This window comes from Halichoerus grypus, chromosome 5 (genome assembly GCF_964656455.1).
Source record: "Halichoerus grypus chromosome 5, mHalGry1.hap1.1, whole genome shotgun sequence".
Taxonomy (NCBI): Eukaryota; Metazoa; Chordata; class Mammalia; order Carnivora; family Phocidae; genus Halichoerus; species Halichoerus grypus.
The window spans coordinates 109,733,972-109,752,113 of record NC_135716.1 but is presented as its reverse complement, the minus strand read 5'-3'; the positions used below and the strand labels follow the sequence as shown (position 1 = coordinate 109,752,113).

The following is an 18,142-nucleotide window of genomic DNA, read 5'->3' as shown; positions in this document are numbered from 1 at the left end:
GGGTAGGGGGAGAGGTAAGGCAAAGAGTAGAGTGGTGCTGGGATCTGGCCCCTTGGTCAGGATTGTCTTTTCCTGGGGCCCATCGAGGGACCTCCAGTCAGCATTCTCAGAGTCTGAACTGACATGTCTCTACTGAAGACTGAGGCCTTTGGTTCTTGAGCCTTTTTCCATGGCAACAATGAAGGCCTTGCCCCAGAGGACCCATTGAATTCTCCTCTCTCCCTACCCTCCTGGGACCTAAGTGCCTGGAAGGAGGCACGCCATTCCCGACTGACTCGCTAGGAGGAATGTTTATGGTGGAAACTCAGAGCTAGCTGGGGCCGAGGGAGGGCATGGAAAGGAAAGCTTGGGATGTCAAGAAGGATTTTTGATCAGTCTCGTGGTGGGAAGGCAGCAAGGCCAGAACACCTCTTACGACTGCTGCATGACCCCGCCAAGAGACAGTTCTGCCGTTGAAAGCTTGACTTGCCCAGAACTGAGGAAGATCGAAACACACACAGACACACGCTCCCTACGCTTCTTAGTTAAGGGAATGTTAACCTTTCTTTAAAGTGTTGTTCTTAAAATTATATTGGGAGACCACATTTTTTTTTTAACTTGTGGAGAATATGTCTCCATGTCTCAATAAAATGTGATTAAAATAAAAAAACTTCCTCTAAACATGACTAAATTTAGTGTCAGTGACCAAAACACATGCCAACTTGCAACATTAGCAACCTCGCCGCAATGCCTGTTCTGCGAAGTCCTTTTCCTAGTATTTTGTGCGTTACCACACATCTGAAAATTTTCCATGGCACTTGTCCCCTCCAGAAAAGTGCTGGGAGTGAGTTCCCAGGCAGTGCTGCTCACATGAGCCCACGGGCAGCTTGCAGTGCTCCTATCATGCGATGAAAGGAATGTGAGAGAGAACAGATAAGGTCTGAAATGGACAAAAAAAAAAAGGTGGGAATTTCTAAACCAAATGTTGTCAGTTCTGCTTCGCAGCCATCAAGAATGGATAACCAATTAGCAAAAGGCCAAATATACGTGTGTGGCATTGCCTGGGGCAGTGGCCAGATCCAAGAGCATCGTGTCTCCAGATGGCCTCCAGCTCTGTGGCTTCCAAGCCAAGCCATTGGACAGTCTTTGCCCAGTGCTGGGGCTCTGATCCCAGCCGAGGAGGAAACGTTTCCTTGCTCTCCAGCTTGAGATAGTGGCTTGTGCCTTGGCTGGGGTGTCAGGAAACTGTTCTAGAAACAGCCAGCTCTGCTTGTTATCAGCTGTGGGCTTTGGCCCGGTCTTCTATCCCAGGGGTGTCTTTATTTCTGTATCTCTAAAACGACGGCAACAACTCGACAACGTTTGACTGAGGACAGACTGTGTGTCAGGCTAAAATGGGTATGAGTTAGGATATCGCCATCCCTTCGATGATAGTGAAGTCGTGGATGGAAGACATTGAGTAGTACCACGTGTGAGGTGACTCCGAATAGTAGAGCATCCCCGTTTACCCAGTGAACGTTTAAGAGAGGACTTTGTTGTTGTGAATATAAAAATGTGTCAGGATAGAAATGAAAGAGAAAAACTGCATATAATAGTTAATAGTTAATATATTTTAATTACTTATACATACTTAAAATCACATATGCTATTTGTTAATTTATAAACACTGATTAACATGTTAATAGTTTAAGTGGGGTGCATGGGTGACTCAGTTGGTTAAGTGTCTGCCTTGGGCTCAGGTCATAATCCCAGGGTCCTGGGATGGAGCCCAGCATCGGGGCTGCTTCTCCCACTGCTTCTCCTTCTGCCCCTCCCCCGCTTTTTTAAAAAAAATTCCTTTTTTAAAAAATTTAAACTCAATTAGCCAACACATAGTACATCATTAGTTTTTGGTGTAGTGTTCACTATTCCTGGTTAGTATGTTAATAGTTTAAGGGATATATTTAAAAATCACATCATGTTTGTGACACAGACATGTGGCCTTTAGCCACGCACAATGCAATGCATTTAATCAAACTCTTCCAACGTGCCTTATGCTTCGGGGTCTCAGTCTTCAAACCAGCTTTCAGAGCTTATCAGCTGCAGATCCATCCAGGTTGCTTGACCTTCAGCACTTTTTAAATCTAGGAATGATGTTGTCATTGGAAAATGTACTCCAAGTTACAATAATCCTTATTTGTGATTTCACACGATAACCACTTATTTTTAAAAGATAGTATGTGGTAATATCGATTTTTAACATGATCTCTATATGGTTTGTTCACTGTGGTCTCCAACATCCAACAGTTGAGGGGGCAGAGCCCCAGGAATAAGAGCCAAATGTGTGTCATATTTCTCCTTCCCCTACTCTCCTATATTGCTAGGAGTCGTCCACAGGATCCCACATCAGCATCGCTTTAGATGGCTTAAGACTAATACGTCTTCATTTTGTTGTTCAAAATAAAGCGATTGAAGAAGTACCCTGTATGCTGTAAAGAAAGATTCTGCAGCAGGTGTCTCTGAGGTATAATTTCGGAGGGAAAAGGCATGATCATATTTGGCATTCGCAGTAAAAGTTAGAGGGTATTCAAAGTCCCAGCTGCCATCCTCCTGACAAGACAGTAACAACGTATCTTTGCCTTTCATTCAGTTGAGACAGATTAGAGTTTTCCCAAGGCAATCTTACCAAGAACCAAAGGAAATCTAAGAGCTAAAGACACAGACTGTGGTTGCAGAGGCCCTCTGGGGGTCTCTGTGTTACCGCTCCTTTCTGCATTCTGCAGACTGCAGGCATCTTCCTGTGCTCTTCTCAGCTTTGCTCCCCTCTACAGCAGTCACTGTGGGATGGGGGTGGGGGTGGGGATGATCATAGAAAGCCACCGGGATTTGGAGGAAGGCGAACAGACTTCAAACCAACATCTGCCTCTTGCTGGCTTTCAGGCTTTGGGTACATCGCTTCACCTGTCCAAGCCTTGGTTTCTTCATCCATATAGTGGAGATACATCTCTCAGAGAATCTTTGAAGATTCTCTCTGAAGACTAAGTGGGATTGCACATCCAAGATACTCCACCCAGGACCAGTCTGTGCTGAGGGAAGAGTTGCTGGACCCGTCAGCAACTATCAAGTCCCTTCTGTTCCCTTGTGTATTTCTCCGGGTGGACAGTGAATGCACAGGGGAGAGATGGCTCACTTCCTCTTTTCTAGGGATAGCTTAGCAAGACAGTAGTCATAGCAACTACTCTGAACCACCCCATTACTTTTCCAGGGAGGTTAAAGTTTTGTTTGATTTTTACTAAAAGAAGTACCTTCATCAGGGGTGACCTCCAGGTGTTGGGTTAGCTTCTTTGATGAGCATCTGATCTGGAAAGAGCACCTGTCACTGTGGTCCAAGGTTACTCCTTGATCTTTGGAGATGAAGCCAACATGTAATTCTTCCTACCTGCACGGGGAATGTTTCCCCAGGCAGAGGAAGGAGGAGGGCCTCATCAGGCCACCTTTGCCTCCTGAATCAGCTGCACACATTTCACAGGACCAAACAAGTCTTAGCTCTTCCAGGGCCTGAAGAGAAGCAGTGTCCCTCCCCTTCTGTGGTCTACCTTCAATGGGGCCCAGCAAGCACAACAAAAATTAGTTTAACTCTCTCTTAGAGGGGCCTATCTTTGTTGAAGAGTAAATCTTGATAAATATCTAAGGATAGAAAGTGAGATCCTGAATCATGCCTTAGCTCAAGAGAGGCACATCAAAAATTATTTAATAATTGAATCTTAATTAATGTTTAATTAATCTAATTAATAATTGAATCTTTGTGAATTAGGATTTAACAGGAACTTGGGGGTGGAGGAGAGCAGAAGTTTAGTTGTGGAGGGGCTGGCAAGAAAAGATGACAAGCCACATGGTTGGGGGGACAATTCACTGCTAAGAACAAGGCAGTCTACTTGACAACTTGCGATCATTTGTTCTGCTGTGATGTGACCCCACCACACCCTCACCCCTCCAGGAAAGCCAGTTTCACGGGCATTCACACAGGTTTGGTGGAAGTCCAAGGAAAGGGCCGAGCTCCACATATGGGTTGCCTTGGTGTGAAACCAGACAAGCATCTACAGAACAGGAAGCAGAGTTAGAAACTGAATTCACTGGGGACAGAAACTCCGAGCCAAGGCTGATCATGAACAAGCCTCCTTAGAATTTGCAGATGTCTGAGGGGGTGATTTGTATTTTTGATCAGTCTATGAATTGCTATTTGAGCCCAGCCTGATGTGTCTTAAGGGACAATGTGAGATTCTCCTGGTGTCATGCGCGCGGCACATCCTGGACCAATGCGGCCAGTTTGTCCCAGCATCGTTGGGGCAGCATTGCCAGGATCTCAGGGGGGTGTGCCCCTAAAGCAGTGAGCTCTGTAGTGGATCATCTTGGAGATAACCACCCTCTTCCTAGCCTGTCTCTCTCCCAGAGCAGATTCGGGGCCAGCAGCCAGGATTCTTCAGCAGTCCCTCCTTCCTTTGTTCTGGGTCTCCAGCCTTCATCAGGCTTCCATCTATCGTGTCCCTCTGAGTTGGAGGTGGGCAGGTGGTGGCCCTCACTGCCATCTGCAGGGGGTGTCCAGATACCTCCCCTCCACCTTCAAGATATACAGAAAGAGTTCCAGAGAAGTTTAATTGCAAGTCACAGTATCAGAGGGAGGCTCTTCCTATGAATCACAGCATTCTCCCCATCCCAACCCTGACTCCCGTGTTCCAGAGACGAGCTAGCCAAAAGAAGCATGTGGGACATCTTTAGGGTGTTTACTTCTCTCCTCTGCCAGACACAGCATTATCTGGGCTCTCTATATCACCCAGATGTCTGATTCCTAGCCAGGGTCTCTTCCTTCTCCAGACACTCTATGGGTTTCTAGAAGTTGCTATGTTGACCATGGAACCCCTTGGCCTTACACCTGACATATTTCTCCCTTCCAACTTCTCCTCCTTATCAGCTGCTTCCTTGGCGAATATTTAATAGTAAAGAGCCAGGGCCCCACAGGCTTACATTTGTCTTGTCTCTCAAAGTCTCAGCAGACTCCCTGGCTGAGGGTTTGCCCTTATTGGGATCCTGCAAGATTTCTGCCACCTAGGTCTTCTGACCTGCCCCACCCCCCCTTCTTCCTGGGGACATTCCTCCATCCCCTGCCTCTCCCTGCCAGGATGCTTCTTGGCAGAAGCATTGGCTTGAACTGTTGCTGGACCTCTGGGAACATAAAGACAAACGTATTGAGAAAACCCTAGGTTTTAACTTAGCCCTCTCCCCACCAACCAACTTGCTCTGGGGCATTTGTAAAGTGTCCTCAGAGCCTGGTCATGGTCTCTGACACATCTTTCTGCCCTTAGGAAGCACCCTCCCCCCACTACCCTTTAGACTCTGCAGAATTCACTATGGTCTTCCTATTTTGAATAATACTAGCTAAAATTTATTCAGCACATTACATGTACCAGGCACTGTACTAACCACTTTACATTCATTGTCTCGTTCAGTTCTTCCAGCAAGCCTGCAGGATAAGAGCTATGATTAGTCCCTCATTTTGGCAGGACCATCGGCTTGAACTGTTGCTGGACCTCTGGGAACATGAAGACAAACATACTGAGAAAACCCTAGGTTTTAACTTTTACAGAGGTGGGAACTGAGGCACTAAAAGGCTAGATGACTTTCCTACATGGCCAGAAAGGGCCAGAATCATGGTTAAAACACAGCTAACTCCACAGTCTGTGCTCTTTACATCTATATTATACAGCATCTTACTGGGCTTTATTACATCTGTCAGTTATTCCCTTAACTAAAGAAAAGAACTACTGACTTCCTGACTGCCCAGTGAGGACATGAGTATCTGTGGCTGATTGTCCTTAGCCTGGCATACGAAATGGGTATCAAGTAGTGTTTGGTGGATGGATGGATGGATGGATGGATGGATAGGTGGACAGATGGACAATGGATGGGTAGTGGATGGATGGATGGATGGATAGGTGGATAGATGGGTGGACAGATGGACAGTGGATGGGTAGTGGATGGATGGATGGATGGATTGGAGGATAATGGATGATGGGGGGTGGTTGGATGGATAGGTGGGTGGATAGTTGGACTGCCATGTGATCTAAGATCTTTTGTGCAGAAGAACATTTTGGAATACAAGGAATGCAGATAATCCAGAGCTGCACCCTCTCTGGCTGTTTTGTTGCTTTTTTCTCCAAATCCTACATGCTCTTCTGTTTGCAGGAGGAGGACTTTCTCTAGGTACCTAACCCCACAGAACAAATAGAGCAGCTATATTCCTAATAACAGTTACTTCCACCTGTATTTATTTTCTTAGATGCTTCATGCTAGCTTTGGAATTCAAAACAGATTTGCACAGGGAGGCTCAGTTTTTAGTAAAACTAGCTCTTCTCTGATCCTTGTGGGGGCCGGTGGCCCAGACCTGAGTCAGGAGCATCAGGCTGTGGGATTTGTTGTTTACGTCTGGAAGTCTGAGGCACCCCTGTTGTGCGGAACATAGGGAAATACACGTGTCCCAACACAGTGCTCCAAAACAGGCTAGGACTGGGTATGGCCCTTCCTTTTAACCCAGACCAAGCTCATGGAAAAGGTGAGCTTGCAGGATGAGAATAAACTTGCCTTCTGGCCCTCTTCTCCCTTTGCTTCCAAGTTCCCACCTACCTTCATTCCAACCTCCCTACAACTCTCAGACCTCTCTTCTTGTTCTGTTGGTTCCGCATGACAAACTCGCTCTTGCTCAAGTATTAGTGAGTTACTACTTTCCTTTCCTGTTAGAAAGAAGTTCTTCAGTAAAAGCCAAGTTAAACTCAAAAGAAGAGTTGCTCGAATTACACCAAGCAAGTGATATCCACTGAGCCTGTCATTCAGGCTAGCCTGTTCATTTGTGATTTAGTTGTATGCATTCTTGTATTAACATTAAGCCAAATGGGTCTGGAGAACAACTCAAGGCCAGTTCTTTTTCTCATTGACTCTGGTATCTCTAGAGAGGCTCTTCCTGTCCTACTCAGAACCAGGATTTAGGGCACGAATATGCTAATTGCTCTCACCAGCCAGGACCCCCAGCCCATGTCTCACTGCCGGGTCTGTCACCTCCCAGAAATGGTCTGTCCTGCCCCTTACTAAGGTCTTTTTGCCCCTTCAGGGTGACCAAGAGGCTCTGGCCATGAGGTCTGAGCTGCCACATGCCTCTGGCAGGACCTGACGTTCATCTTCAGGTACTTATAGTACAGGAAGGTAGAGTTACCTCCACAGGAAAGTTTTCAAGATGTTGACTAATACCCGCATTTTGGCCTGGGCATAAAAAAAAAGAAAAGGAGGGCAGCTGGGTGGCTCAGTCGGTTAGGCATCTGCCTTCAGCTCAGGTCATGATCTCAGGGTCCCGGATCAAGTCCCACATAGGGCTCCTTGCTCAGCGGGGAGTCTGCTTCTACCTCTCCCTCTGCTGCTCCCCCTGCTTGTGCTCTCCCTCTCTCTCTCTTTCTCTCTCTCTCTGTCAAATAAATAAATAAAATCTTAAAAAAAAAAAAAAAAGGAAAGGAAAGTTATATTTGCCCATCTTTGGTCTCACTCTAAGCTTTTCCGTAAACTCTACGTGCCCAGCTCTAATCTTTTTGTCTGATTATAAGCTAAGATCGCAAGTAAACTCTGTGAACTGTCTGCATGAAAAGTTAAATAATAAGTAATGAAGTAAGTTCTTCCCCTAGTGCTCCAAATCATTTTTGTCATTGAAATGACAATGAGGGATTTAGTTGTCATATCCAATCAGCCTATTTAATGTGAAAGTGAATCAAGTTTTTATGCCCCATGAACTGTGAATAAACCTGCCCAGTACAGGTGTGTCCCAGTTCCTGGCAATCCTTCATGCTGGGGTCCTGAGCTGCTTTTTAATTAAGGTGGGAAAAGGATTGGAAGGAGGGAAGATGTGCTCCTGGCAGGGAGAAACCCATCAGTGCGGTGCCTATGTGAAGACTGGACAAAGGCGTCCTGTCTCCCGGGTGGGGTACAGCGTCTCCCAGTCCCGGCACTCAGCAAGCAGAGGGCAGGCAGTTTCCACCCTACCTTGGCCCCTCAGCCGTGGTGTGCGAGGCAGCCTCAGCCCCTGGCCGCACAGCTTTGGGAGAGGGTCTCTGTCCTGCTCTGGAGAGCATTCTTGATGCCTTAGCTCTTGGAATGCCTGCTCTAGCTTTGCCCACCAGAGACCTGAGGACAGTGATCAGTGACGGAGCAGTGAGGGTGACGGAGCTCCCAGGCTGGCCAAAGGCTGCGTTAACCCTGCTTATTCAGAGGCATAAATCATGCGTGTCCACTCAGCAAAAAGGGCATTGAATCTAACCCATGCAAACTGCAAATGTCTCTGAAATCATCTATTCGAGACAGCTCTTAGATATGTGAGGCATAATTGATAGAAACTCAAAGCTGGAAGCATCCTTGAGAGGCCATCTGGGTCACTCTCGGCCTTTAGGCAAAACTACCTCTCCACTACGCTGGCGTTCCCTGCAGCTGATGGAAAGGTGGCTGGATTGAGCCTTCCTTGGAAAAAGATTTTGGATGGTGCTTCCTGAATGCTTGTATTTATATTTAAGTTATATTATGCAGTAGAAGGAAAATTCTCTGTAAAATCAGATATCACCACTCCATCCCCACCCCTCTCCTCCTCCTCCTCTTCCTCTCTGGTCTGCTCGCTGGAAGACCATTCCAAGAAAGTGGTTAGCAAGCAGGAAGGTATTTGAGCGAGTGCTCCGGCGCCACATCTGTGAGCGAGAAAAGGAAGCAGGACTGGGCAGGGAGGGGTAGAGGCTGCACCGCAGGGCCATTGTCACAATGGCCACCGTACCCCCAGCTTAACCCCTCAGAACGTGCTCCTTACTCCGAGCATCAAAGGCATCCGTCTCAGGAAAGGACTGATGGGTGCAGGTGCCTAGGCCCACTCCTTGGTCCAATCAGTTTTGTCTAGGGGGGATGAGCAATTATGATTGGCCAGTCCCTGGTCATATGACCACCAATGCCAGGGTGCTGGGAAAGCTTGTCAACAACGATACCTACCCCATACCTCTAATGCTGTCTACCTCTGAAACTGTGAGTGCCTAATAGAGTGCCTCATAGGAGACACTCAGTAGATGATCATTATTGTTTCCTCTATCGGCATCATCAGAACTAATACAAACTACCTTTTCTCTAAGGTCTTGGGGCACATGGGTGCTGATAAAATCAAGATTGGCTCAAACCTCGGCCCCCAATTTGAACAGAGTCTGAACTTTTCTGAAAAACAGAATGTTTAGCAAACACGTTCCTCCAACAAATTTGATCTTTGGGTGTCCTTATACTTTCTGAGCCAGAATGGGCCTGGATCATGAGAACCATCATAAGGATGCTTATCTCCCTAATAACTTCAGTGATTGGAAATATCTCCCAAGAAAGACAGTCATTAATGTTTTTCTGACCGAACCATCATAAGGATGTTTATCTCCCTAACAACTTCAGTGATCTGAAATATTTCCCAAGAAAGACAGTCACCAATGTTTTTCTGACCTTTCCATAGAGCCAAAGCATTTGGATGAAATGTAGAAAATTCCTGTGTCTGAACTGAGTATCAGCTTCTTGCAAGGTCTCATTCCTAAGGATGAGTCTTATATGTCCTTCCCCACCTCAAAACCTTAAGCCTCCCCAGACTTCATGAAGAATTAATGACAGAGAGTTCTGGGCCCTCAGTGATAAGCCCCACCACTCCTACTTCTCAGCCCCAGCACTACACTGTAGCCAACTGGATGTCCTGATGTTCCCCAAACTCTAGGCACCCTGCCCTCTACATCCATAACGCGCCATTCCCTCTGCGGAGAACACACTCTTTCTACTTCCCACCCACCCCACCCCCAATCCGTTTTCAAGGCCCACCCTAAGGCTCTCTCCTCCAGGAACCTTTCCTACCCTTTCAACCAGCTGTGATCTTAGACTATTTTTTAATCTTTGTGCCTCAAGCTGTGTTGACTTGAATGATAAGCTTCGTATATGCAATTCAAGGATATTTATTGAGAACCTACTATGTGCTGTGGCAGGCACTAGAGATAGAGATGCATGAGATAAAATTAACCCAAGCAACAGGGGCGCTCTTAGTAGCTCTTACATATTTCAATTGATGAATTTTCATGATTTTAAAAAATATTTACTTCTTCTAGGCCACGTTTAAGATAATTCTGTTGCTACCTGCTCAGAGCTTTGCTGTCCTCAACTACAAAATAAAAGCTTTGGGCTACATGGTCACTGAAGATCCTTTCTCACTCAGCAATGGGTCTTTTTTATATTCTATAGTCACCTCGTCAGCACTTCCAGTGATCACTCTGCTCCTCTTATTATCATCCAGTGATACAGTGTCCCTCTGAGCTTCAGAGAATTTGGGGCAGAAGTTTAAAATTAATATGTACTTAGCATATCTGTGTTCACTGAACATGGTCAGCCTGGTGGTCAGAGCAGTGATAAGCCACTGCATCTATCTTAGACCTCAATCACCTCATCTGTAAAATGGGATAGTTGCAGTAGAGGCCACTATGGCCCCTCCCAACTCAGATGTTCCTTGATTGATTATCATTCTATCTCTGCCCCCACAAAGAGCTCATTGTGTTCTATAAGGACATGGCTGCCAAGCATGGAACATATACTCAGCCACTCCCAACCTTGAGGGAGATGAGTTGACATTTAAAGTGGCTGCAACTCAGTCTAGAAAGCTTGAAATGTGGTCACTAGCCCCCATTCTCAGTACAAGTTTGCTGTGGGAATCAGTGGATCAAATTTAACCTCTGGGGAGGAAAGCACAGTAGCCAACACCACTGGATTGAAAACTCACCCTCCTTACTTCATCTCCCACCTCCCTTTGCCCTGGTTGCTGCTTTCAGTCCTGGCCATGTTCCTGCATGTGGAACGAAGTGCTGTCTGCAACACCATGCTAACTCTTCGCCAGACTCAGCATGCTTGTTGGCCAGCTCTCCATCACTCAAAGGACATGATGTTCAATGAAAAATTCAGTCAGTTAATTCCAGTTTTTCCAAGTAGAATAGAAGCTTTTTTTTTAAACTGACTTCCTTTTAGCCTACTATATTAATCATGCTTTCCATCTTCCTGTAAGATATGCTGGTGGATGCCCCACACTAGAAGGCTGCACCATGCAATTTGCTCCCACCAGCTGAGCTCTGTGTTTACCAAGAGTCAGCCGTGCTTGTCCCCCAGCCTGTTTAAAGCAGTCCTTGTCGTGGAGGTGATGTAATTGACTTGGATATTATATAAATCAATTAAGTATGAGTGCACAGAAGAGAGTTGTTCATTATATAAAAACAAAATAAATGCTCAGTAAGGAATAAACAAAACTAAATTCCTAAAAATATTTGCAGTTGATTTTGCTGTATGGAATAAATGTTGGTGTTTAGTAACAAATAAGAAAAATACAGAAACATTCTATACTCTGATTGCTGTGTACTGTCTATATCTTCTTGTTCCACTTTGAAGAGGCCATAATTAAAAATCGTAGGTGACACATTCTGACTGTAGTCTATAAAAGAAACAACACAAATGCCAATCAAAAGGACCCATACTTGGGATGCCTGGGTGGCTCAGTGGGTTAAGCGTGTGCCTTCAGCTCAGGTCATGATCCCAAGGTCCTAGGATTGAACCCCTCATCAGGCTCCCTGCTCAGTGGGGAGTCTGCTTCTCCCTCTGCCTCTGCCTTGCCCCCTGCTTGTGCTCTCTCTCTCTCTCTCTGTCAAATAAATAAATAAAATTTAAAAACAAAAACAGAAGGACCCCTACTCAAAAGAAAAAAAGCCTTAGCTTGGGATATCAAAACACTGACTAACACAGTTGGTTTTAAGTTAAAATACAATACATAAGATATGTTTGAATCAATTGTTACTTTTCATGTATTAGACCTAAGAAGATTTCAACTGAACATAGATGGGCAGCGTTCTACAGACCAGGACCCAAGTATTTTATGGAGTTTTTCACTTCACAGTTTACATTACAATCTTGGAGTTTCTCCATAATTTTTATTATTGTTATGAAAAATTTCAAGCACATATAAAAGTCGAGAGAAAAGTAGAGTGAGCCTCCATATCCCATCATCCAAATTTGCCATCCATGCTTCATCTACTTCTTTTTCTTCCTTTCTGATATATTTAAAAGCAAATTTTAGATATTGTGTCATTTTTATCCCTACTTACTTTAGTAGATACCTCTAAAAAACATAAAGATAAAAAAACACTTTCTTATCTAACCACAGCACCATCATCATGCCTGACATATTTAGCAACAATTCTATGGTGTCAAAATATACTTTGTGCATACTCAGTTTTTTTTAGAATGCCTCCAAAATGTCTTTTTATTGTTGGTTTGTTCAAATCGTGATACAAATACAATGTACACATTAGATTTGGTTATGTCTCTTTCGTGTTTTTGTGTTTTTTTTTTTTTTTAATTTTTGTTTTTGAGAGAGAGAGAGCATGCATGCAAGGGGACAGGGAAAGGGCAGAGGGAAAGGGAGAGAATCTTAAGCAGGCTCCACATTCAGTGTGGAGCCAGACACTGGGCTCAATCTCATGACCCTGACATCATGACCTGAGCCAAAATCAAGAATCAGATGCTTAACTGACTGAGCCATGAAGTCAATTGTATTTTTGTGTTTTTAAATTCAGAACAATATTCCCTCATTTTTTCTGTTTACTTTTATAAAGAGAGATGTGAGAAGTTCAAAGAATAGTCATTGACAATGGATTAGTGATAAGGAATCTCAGAAAATGCTGGAACGAACCCACATTTTTTTCAAGGTGGTCAGTGAGTGGATGCTCTCATGGCCCAGAGAAAAGTTTCTACTCCTCTTTAACTGACAAAATGAGCAAAGATCTGGAGTCTGGGTTAAAAGATGAAAGGTTAAAGTTCTAAAATAGGTTTATTGTTTATTCTATCAAGAACAAGTTTCAAGCCATCAAGGAAATGCAAATCAAGACCACAGTGAGATATAAAATCACACCCACTAGGCTGGCTATAGCACATTTATAACATATGATAATATATAACCCACTAAAAATGCAAAATGGTGTGGTGAAACGGTGCACTGGAAAACATTCCAGCAGTTTCTCAAAAGGTTAAACACAGAGCTTACCACATGACCTAGCAATTCCACTCCTAGGTTTAATACCCAGCAGACCTAGAAACACGTCCACACAAAAACTTGTACGTAAATGTTCATAGCTGATTGTTCATAATAGCTTAAAAGTGGAAACAACCCAAAGTCCACGATGAGTGGCTAAATTAATGTGCTACATCCACACAATGGAATATCACTCACCATAAGGAGGAATGTAGTAATGATACATGCTACAACATGGATGAACCTTAAAAGTATACCAAGTGAAAGAAGACAGTCCCAAAAGACACATATATGAATCCATTTAGAGGAAATGTTCAGAATCGGCAAGTCTGAGAGACAGAAAGCACATTCAAGGTTGCCTAGAGCAGGGAGATGGGGAATATTAGAGGGGGTCGTGGCTGAGGGGTGTGGGATTTCTTCTGGGGGTGATGAAAACGTTCAGAATTCGCGGTGATCGTTGCACCCCTGTTGACTATACCACAAGTCATGGACTTGTACACTGTAAAGAGTAAATTGTGTGGTATATGAATTATATCTCAGCAACTCGTGAAAGCATATCCACACACGCAAAGGTTCAGGAGTCCGTGTTTAGCCAGCTTTGAGCAGGCAGAAGGACCCTGCCCAGGAGGGTCCACCTCCACAGGAGGCCTGCCTCATTGTTGTTGGAAAGTATGACTCAGCTCCAGGGCGGGCCACCATGAAAGAGCCCACGGTCCCTCCCCCACTGGTCCCTACAGTCTTCTGGAGTGGGTCGGTCCTGGGTGATGAACTAGACAACCTCCTGACCCTGGTTTCAGGAATACCACGAGAAGAAACTAAAGAGGGTCATAGAGGACAATCCATTTTCATTTTCGCCCACCTGATTCCCGGCCGGGCTGACCGCATTTCCTCCCAGGCCCTGGCTGACCCTCGTCTCCTGCCTGCCTTCGTGGAAGACAGCGTGGTGGAAGTCCAGGTGCTTCACACTCAGGAAAGGAGAGGGACAGGGAGAGGCCGTTGGTCCACGGCGCCACCATCACAGCCTCCTTGCTCCCTGAGAGAGTGCGAAATACCCAGCCAGGGGGCCGAAAGCCGGCTGTTCCAGGCAGTGCGTAAAGATAAGACTGTTTCCACGTGGGTTCAGCCTGGGGCTCCGGGTGTTTGGTGGGGCTGTTAGGGCCCAGGGACGGGGGGATGCTGGGCAGACGTTGCCTTGCCTGATTTTGAAATCTTCTTCAGGCTCTTCCAACTGCTGCTCTTGTCCGAGATGGAATCTGCCTGGCCCACGCACCTCCGGTTACCCCTCTGGCCACAGGATCCTGTGTCCGTTTGGCAAAGGCACAGGCCTCAGGAGAAGCATGTGAGCCCACTGAAATTGCACAGCAAGGGGCCTGCAGAAAGGCCTCTGGGTCGGCTGTTTATAGCAAAAGCTCCACTTACTGGAAGGGCAGCCGTGGGTGGGGGCCAATTTCCCATGAGGCTTTGAGGACTCTCCTGGGACAACAGCAGGCCTTACAGCCCCCTCCCTCCTTGCTTCCATTGCTTCCCGTTCCTCGTCTCACTCAGTAACCACAGGCCTCAGCCCTTCCTCGCAGCTCCAAGGGAACAGGTAAATAAACAGAAGACAAACCTCAGTAAGAAAGAGTGCAACTTGCAGAGCACATGTATCCAGGCAGAAGAATCCAGAGAAAACATGAAGTGGTTGTTTGGAGTCCCCACCCTAGATGCTAAAGAATTGCCCTCTCTAACCCTAGAGGAGCTGCCCCTGCATCCCCTGTTCCTGTCCCCAGCCCTGGACCCCAGAAACCAGCACGCAGGGGCTCGTCATCCTGGGTTCCCGGCCTTCAGCATGTCCTCTGTCCCCCCACCTCGCGTCCTTGCTCCCCCCCGGCACCCAGGCCCTGCAGTCGAATCCTCGCGGGGTGACTGTGGGCAGGTCTCTTGGCCACGTGCTTCCCATGGACGCCCTGCCTGTCTCGGGAGTACTAACAGCGCGCACCTGCCCGTGCCGCGGTGAGGGGTCAGTGAGAAATGCGTGCGCCGTGCCCAGAGTCAAGTGCAGGACGTTTCATTCTTTTTGTAAATTCCCTTTTTTCTCTTCTTCCACCCTTTTCATTCTTTCCACAGTCTTTCCTCTGCCTCAGCTTCGGTTGCAAGCTGGGTGTGCCCCCTTCACAGCTGGCTTGCAGGGTGCTCTGTGACACCCCTCCGGCCCCCTCTGCCCAGCTGCTCCCTTGGGCCCCGCCCCATGCACAGGAAAGGGGTTCCGGCAAGGTTCCGCCCGTCGTCAATGGCAGCCCCACGTTGTGACTTGCAGTAATTCTGTGTACGATGACATTCAACCCCATATCAGCTATGGAAACCAGGGGCTCTTCAGCTGTGGCCTTCTGAGGGCCGGAGCCTCATCCTCCAGAGACGGCGGGCTCCTGCGAGGGGCGCAGCCCTGGTCTGCTTCCCTTTCGACTTTGTCGGGCCCTTGGTGCCGCAACGCGGTGCACACATGCCGTGCCTGCTCTCTGGACCCATTTCAGCCTCTCAGAGACACCCAAGCAAGCATGAAGGGATTGGGGGGGGGGGGGTGTGTTTGGTCAGTTCTAGAACTCCATAAATAAACATCCAACCTTTCACTTCGGCGCGCACATACCACACTGTGACATCTAAGCCTTGTAACTCCCCTCCGGTGGGAGCAGAGTCCCTGGGGTGGGGGTGGTGATCAAGCCCTCCCAGGTGCCCGGAGAAAGCCTAGACTCTGTCCGGGAGCACTCACCAGGAAGGTTTTATGCACGAGACTCCTGCCTGTCACCACGAGGTCTCCTGACTATATGGCAGTCTGTCCAGCCGCTGGGAGGCAGCCTGCCCTGCCTTGGCTTGGCCGCACTCCTTAGCAAGGGCCTCAGTGGTTGAGGGAGGTCACCAGTATTAGGGCTCTCCAGAGAAACAGCCAACGGGATGGATAGATAGATGACAGAGTAGAGGAGGCAGAAGAGTTTTCCTTCTACCCTTCTAAATTCTCAGCTGAGATCTTTATAATGAAAGACAGATCAACAAGAAAAAAATAAAGTTGTGTTTTGTTTTTTTTAAACATGTATGTCTCATGCATACACAGGAGAAATTCAGGGATGAGTAATTCAAAGAGGTGGCTAAAATTTGGGCTTAAATTCAGAAATTACCCTCTTCAGCTAAACCAGAGGAAGAAGGTGTGGGGAGGCCAGTTATGGGGTGGCCAGGAAAAGGACAATAAACAGAAGTAGTTTGTTATGCACATTTAAGTTGGTGCTTTCACCCCTAATGAGTCTCCAGTGATTTAGTCACATTTCTCTTCCTGGTACTGAGAAGGAGACATCCTTAGAAATGGAGATCTCCTTATTAATGTACATTTCCCTTACAAAAGGGTAACTTCTCTGTTTTCAGAGCTTCGCCTGTGTCGTTGTTTTTCAAAATAATCAACTCAAAAAAATCCCGATGCCACAGAGATATATTTTGGGGTGGCATATTCTGGTCTCCTACAATAGAATAAAAGAGACCTCGCTGTCTTCCAGCCTTCCAGTCTCTTGTTAGAGCCTCTTTGGCAAACCCAACCAGAGGTCAGAGGACAAAGGAGCCTGCTGATGCAAATCTTCCGCCTCCTGGGGCACAGAGCATGGTGGGACGAGAGGAAGATCCATCTGAAGGGGCAAATGGAGACTATCCAGTGCATCACCCCTTGATTAAAAAATAAAAATCACATTCTTTCATTTTTTTAAAGATTTTATTTCTTTATTTCTTTCTTTATTATTTATAGAGCGTGTGAGTGGGGGGAGGGGCAGGGGAGAGGAAGAGAGAGACTCTCAGGCAGACTCTGAACGTGGAGTCTGATGCGGGGCTCAATCTCACGATCCTGAGATCATGACCTGAGCCGAAATCAAGTCTGACACTTAACTGACTGAGCCACCCAGGCACCCCCAAAATCACATTCTTTTATTTAAAATGTCCAAATCATAACAATTCTGAGCCCCTATCTCCCCCAAACTATGATCTGTTCTCCTCAATGCCCAGAGAGGGTATGTGCACCCAGGTTTTCCTAGCAGTAATACACAAGTCCCAGGACATGGCCTGCTGCTGGCTTTGGCAACATCCATGCTATTGTATTCTATTTGCCCTTTTTAAGTCCTAGGTCACATGGGCTAAGGGAGGTTAATTTTAGGGATTTGGGGAACTTCCTGGACACCTGACCTACAAAAGTCACAGATCTGGCTATCTTCTAAAGTAAAACTACTTCTAGGTCATGAGTATAATATACTAGATTTCTGGAGCTTTTTAGAAGAAAGCTGTTTCTGGGTTATTTTATTGGACATTAAATTAGGAAATATGTCTTTATCTTCTAGTCAGGGGATGACAATGTATCAGATATCTAGGTTCTATATGAATTAAATATAAGGAAGATAAAGAAGTTTGCAAGTTAACAAAAAATTTGATTCTAAGTCATGGAAAAATTCTTTGCTTTCAAAACTTCATGATCATTTTGGATAAAACTTGGGTCATGTCTTAATCCAAACAGTCTTGCCTATCCTTAAAAGGAACTGGTTTTGTGATTTTGTGAGCTTTACAGCCAGATTATTCACTTACATCTATTATTACTAATCTTGTCTTGAGCTGAAATACTACGTGCTATTGCAATGAACTTGTGAAATTCATTGGCAATTTCCAGGCACTCCCAGAGTGGAATAGATTGGTGCCTGGAAACGTTTGGTATGCCAAAAATTATCATTCTTAAGGTCTTACTACCAACATTTTAAGTCTAGAGCTCCAAATTATGCTTTTAAGATTTCTGGTTATGTAGTCACTGGTGACAGTTCTTAGAACTACTTTGGTGACTTGGGAGTGTGTATCAATCAACTTCCACTTCTTTCACCTCCAAAAGGGAGCGATGGAATTCGGTCTAATTTGTACTCCTAGCCAGGATGACTTTTAAGTTTTTTTTTAAAGTAAATCCAGTTTTTTTGTTTTTTTTTTTTTTAAAGTAAGCTCTATGCCCAACGTGGGGCTTGAACTCACAACACCAAAATCAAGAGTCCCATG

The 18,142-nt window shown here is 45.9% G+C and overlaps 1 long non-coding RNA gene across 2 annotated transcripts; it reads left to right on the top strand.

Moving 5' to 3' along the window:
* Positions 1-1,171: 1,171 nt before the first annotated feature.
* Positions 1,172-16,828, top strand: LOC118554840 (uncharacterized). Of its 2 annotated transcripts, XR_013448043.1 has the most exons (4): positions 1,172-1,438; positions 14,001-14,192; positions 14,324-14,693; positions 15,212-16,828. It is a non-coding gene; the product is annotated as an uncharacterized LOC118554840 (long non-coding RNA). The 2 variants fall into 2 exon arrangements; XR_004926671.2 differs by having other exon boundaries at positions 14,324-16,828.
* The last annotated feature ends 1,314 nt before the right edge of the window (positions 16,829-18,142 follow it).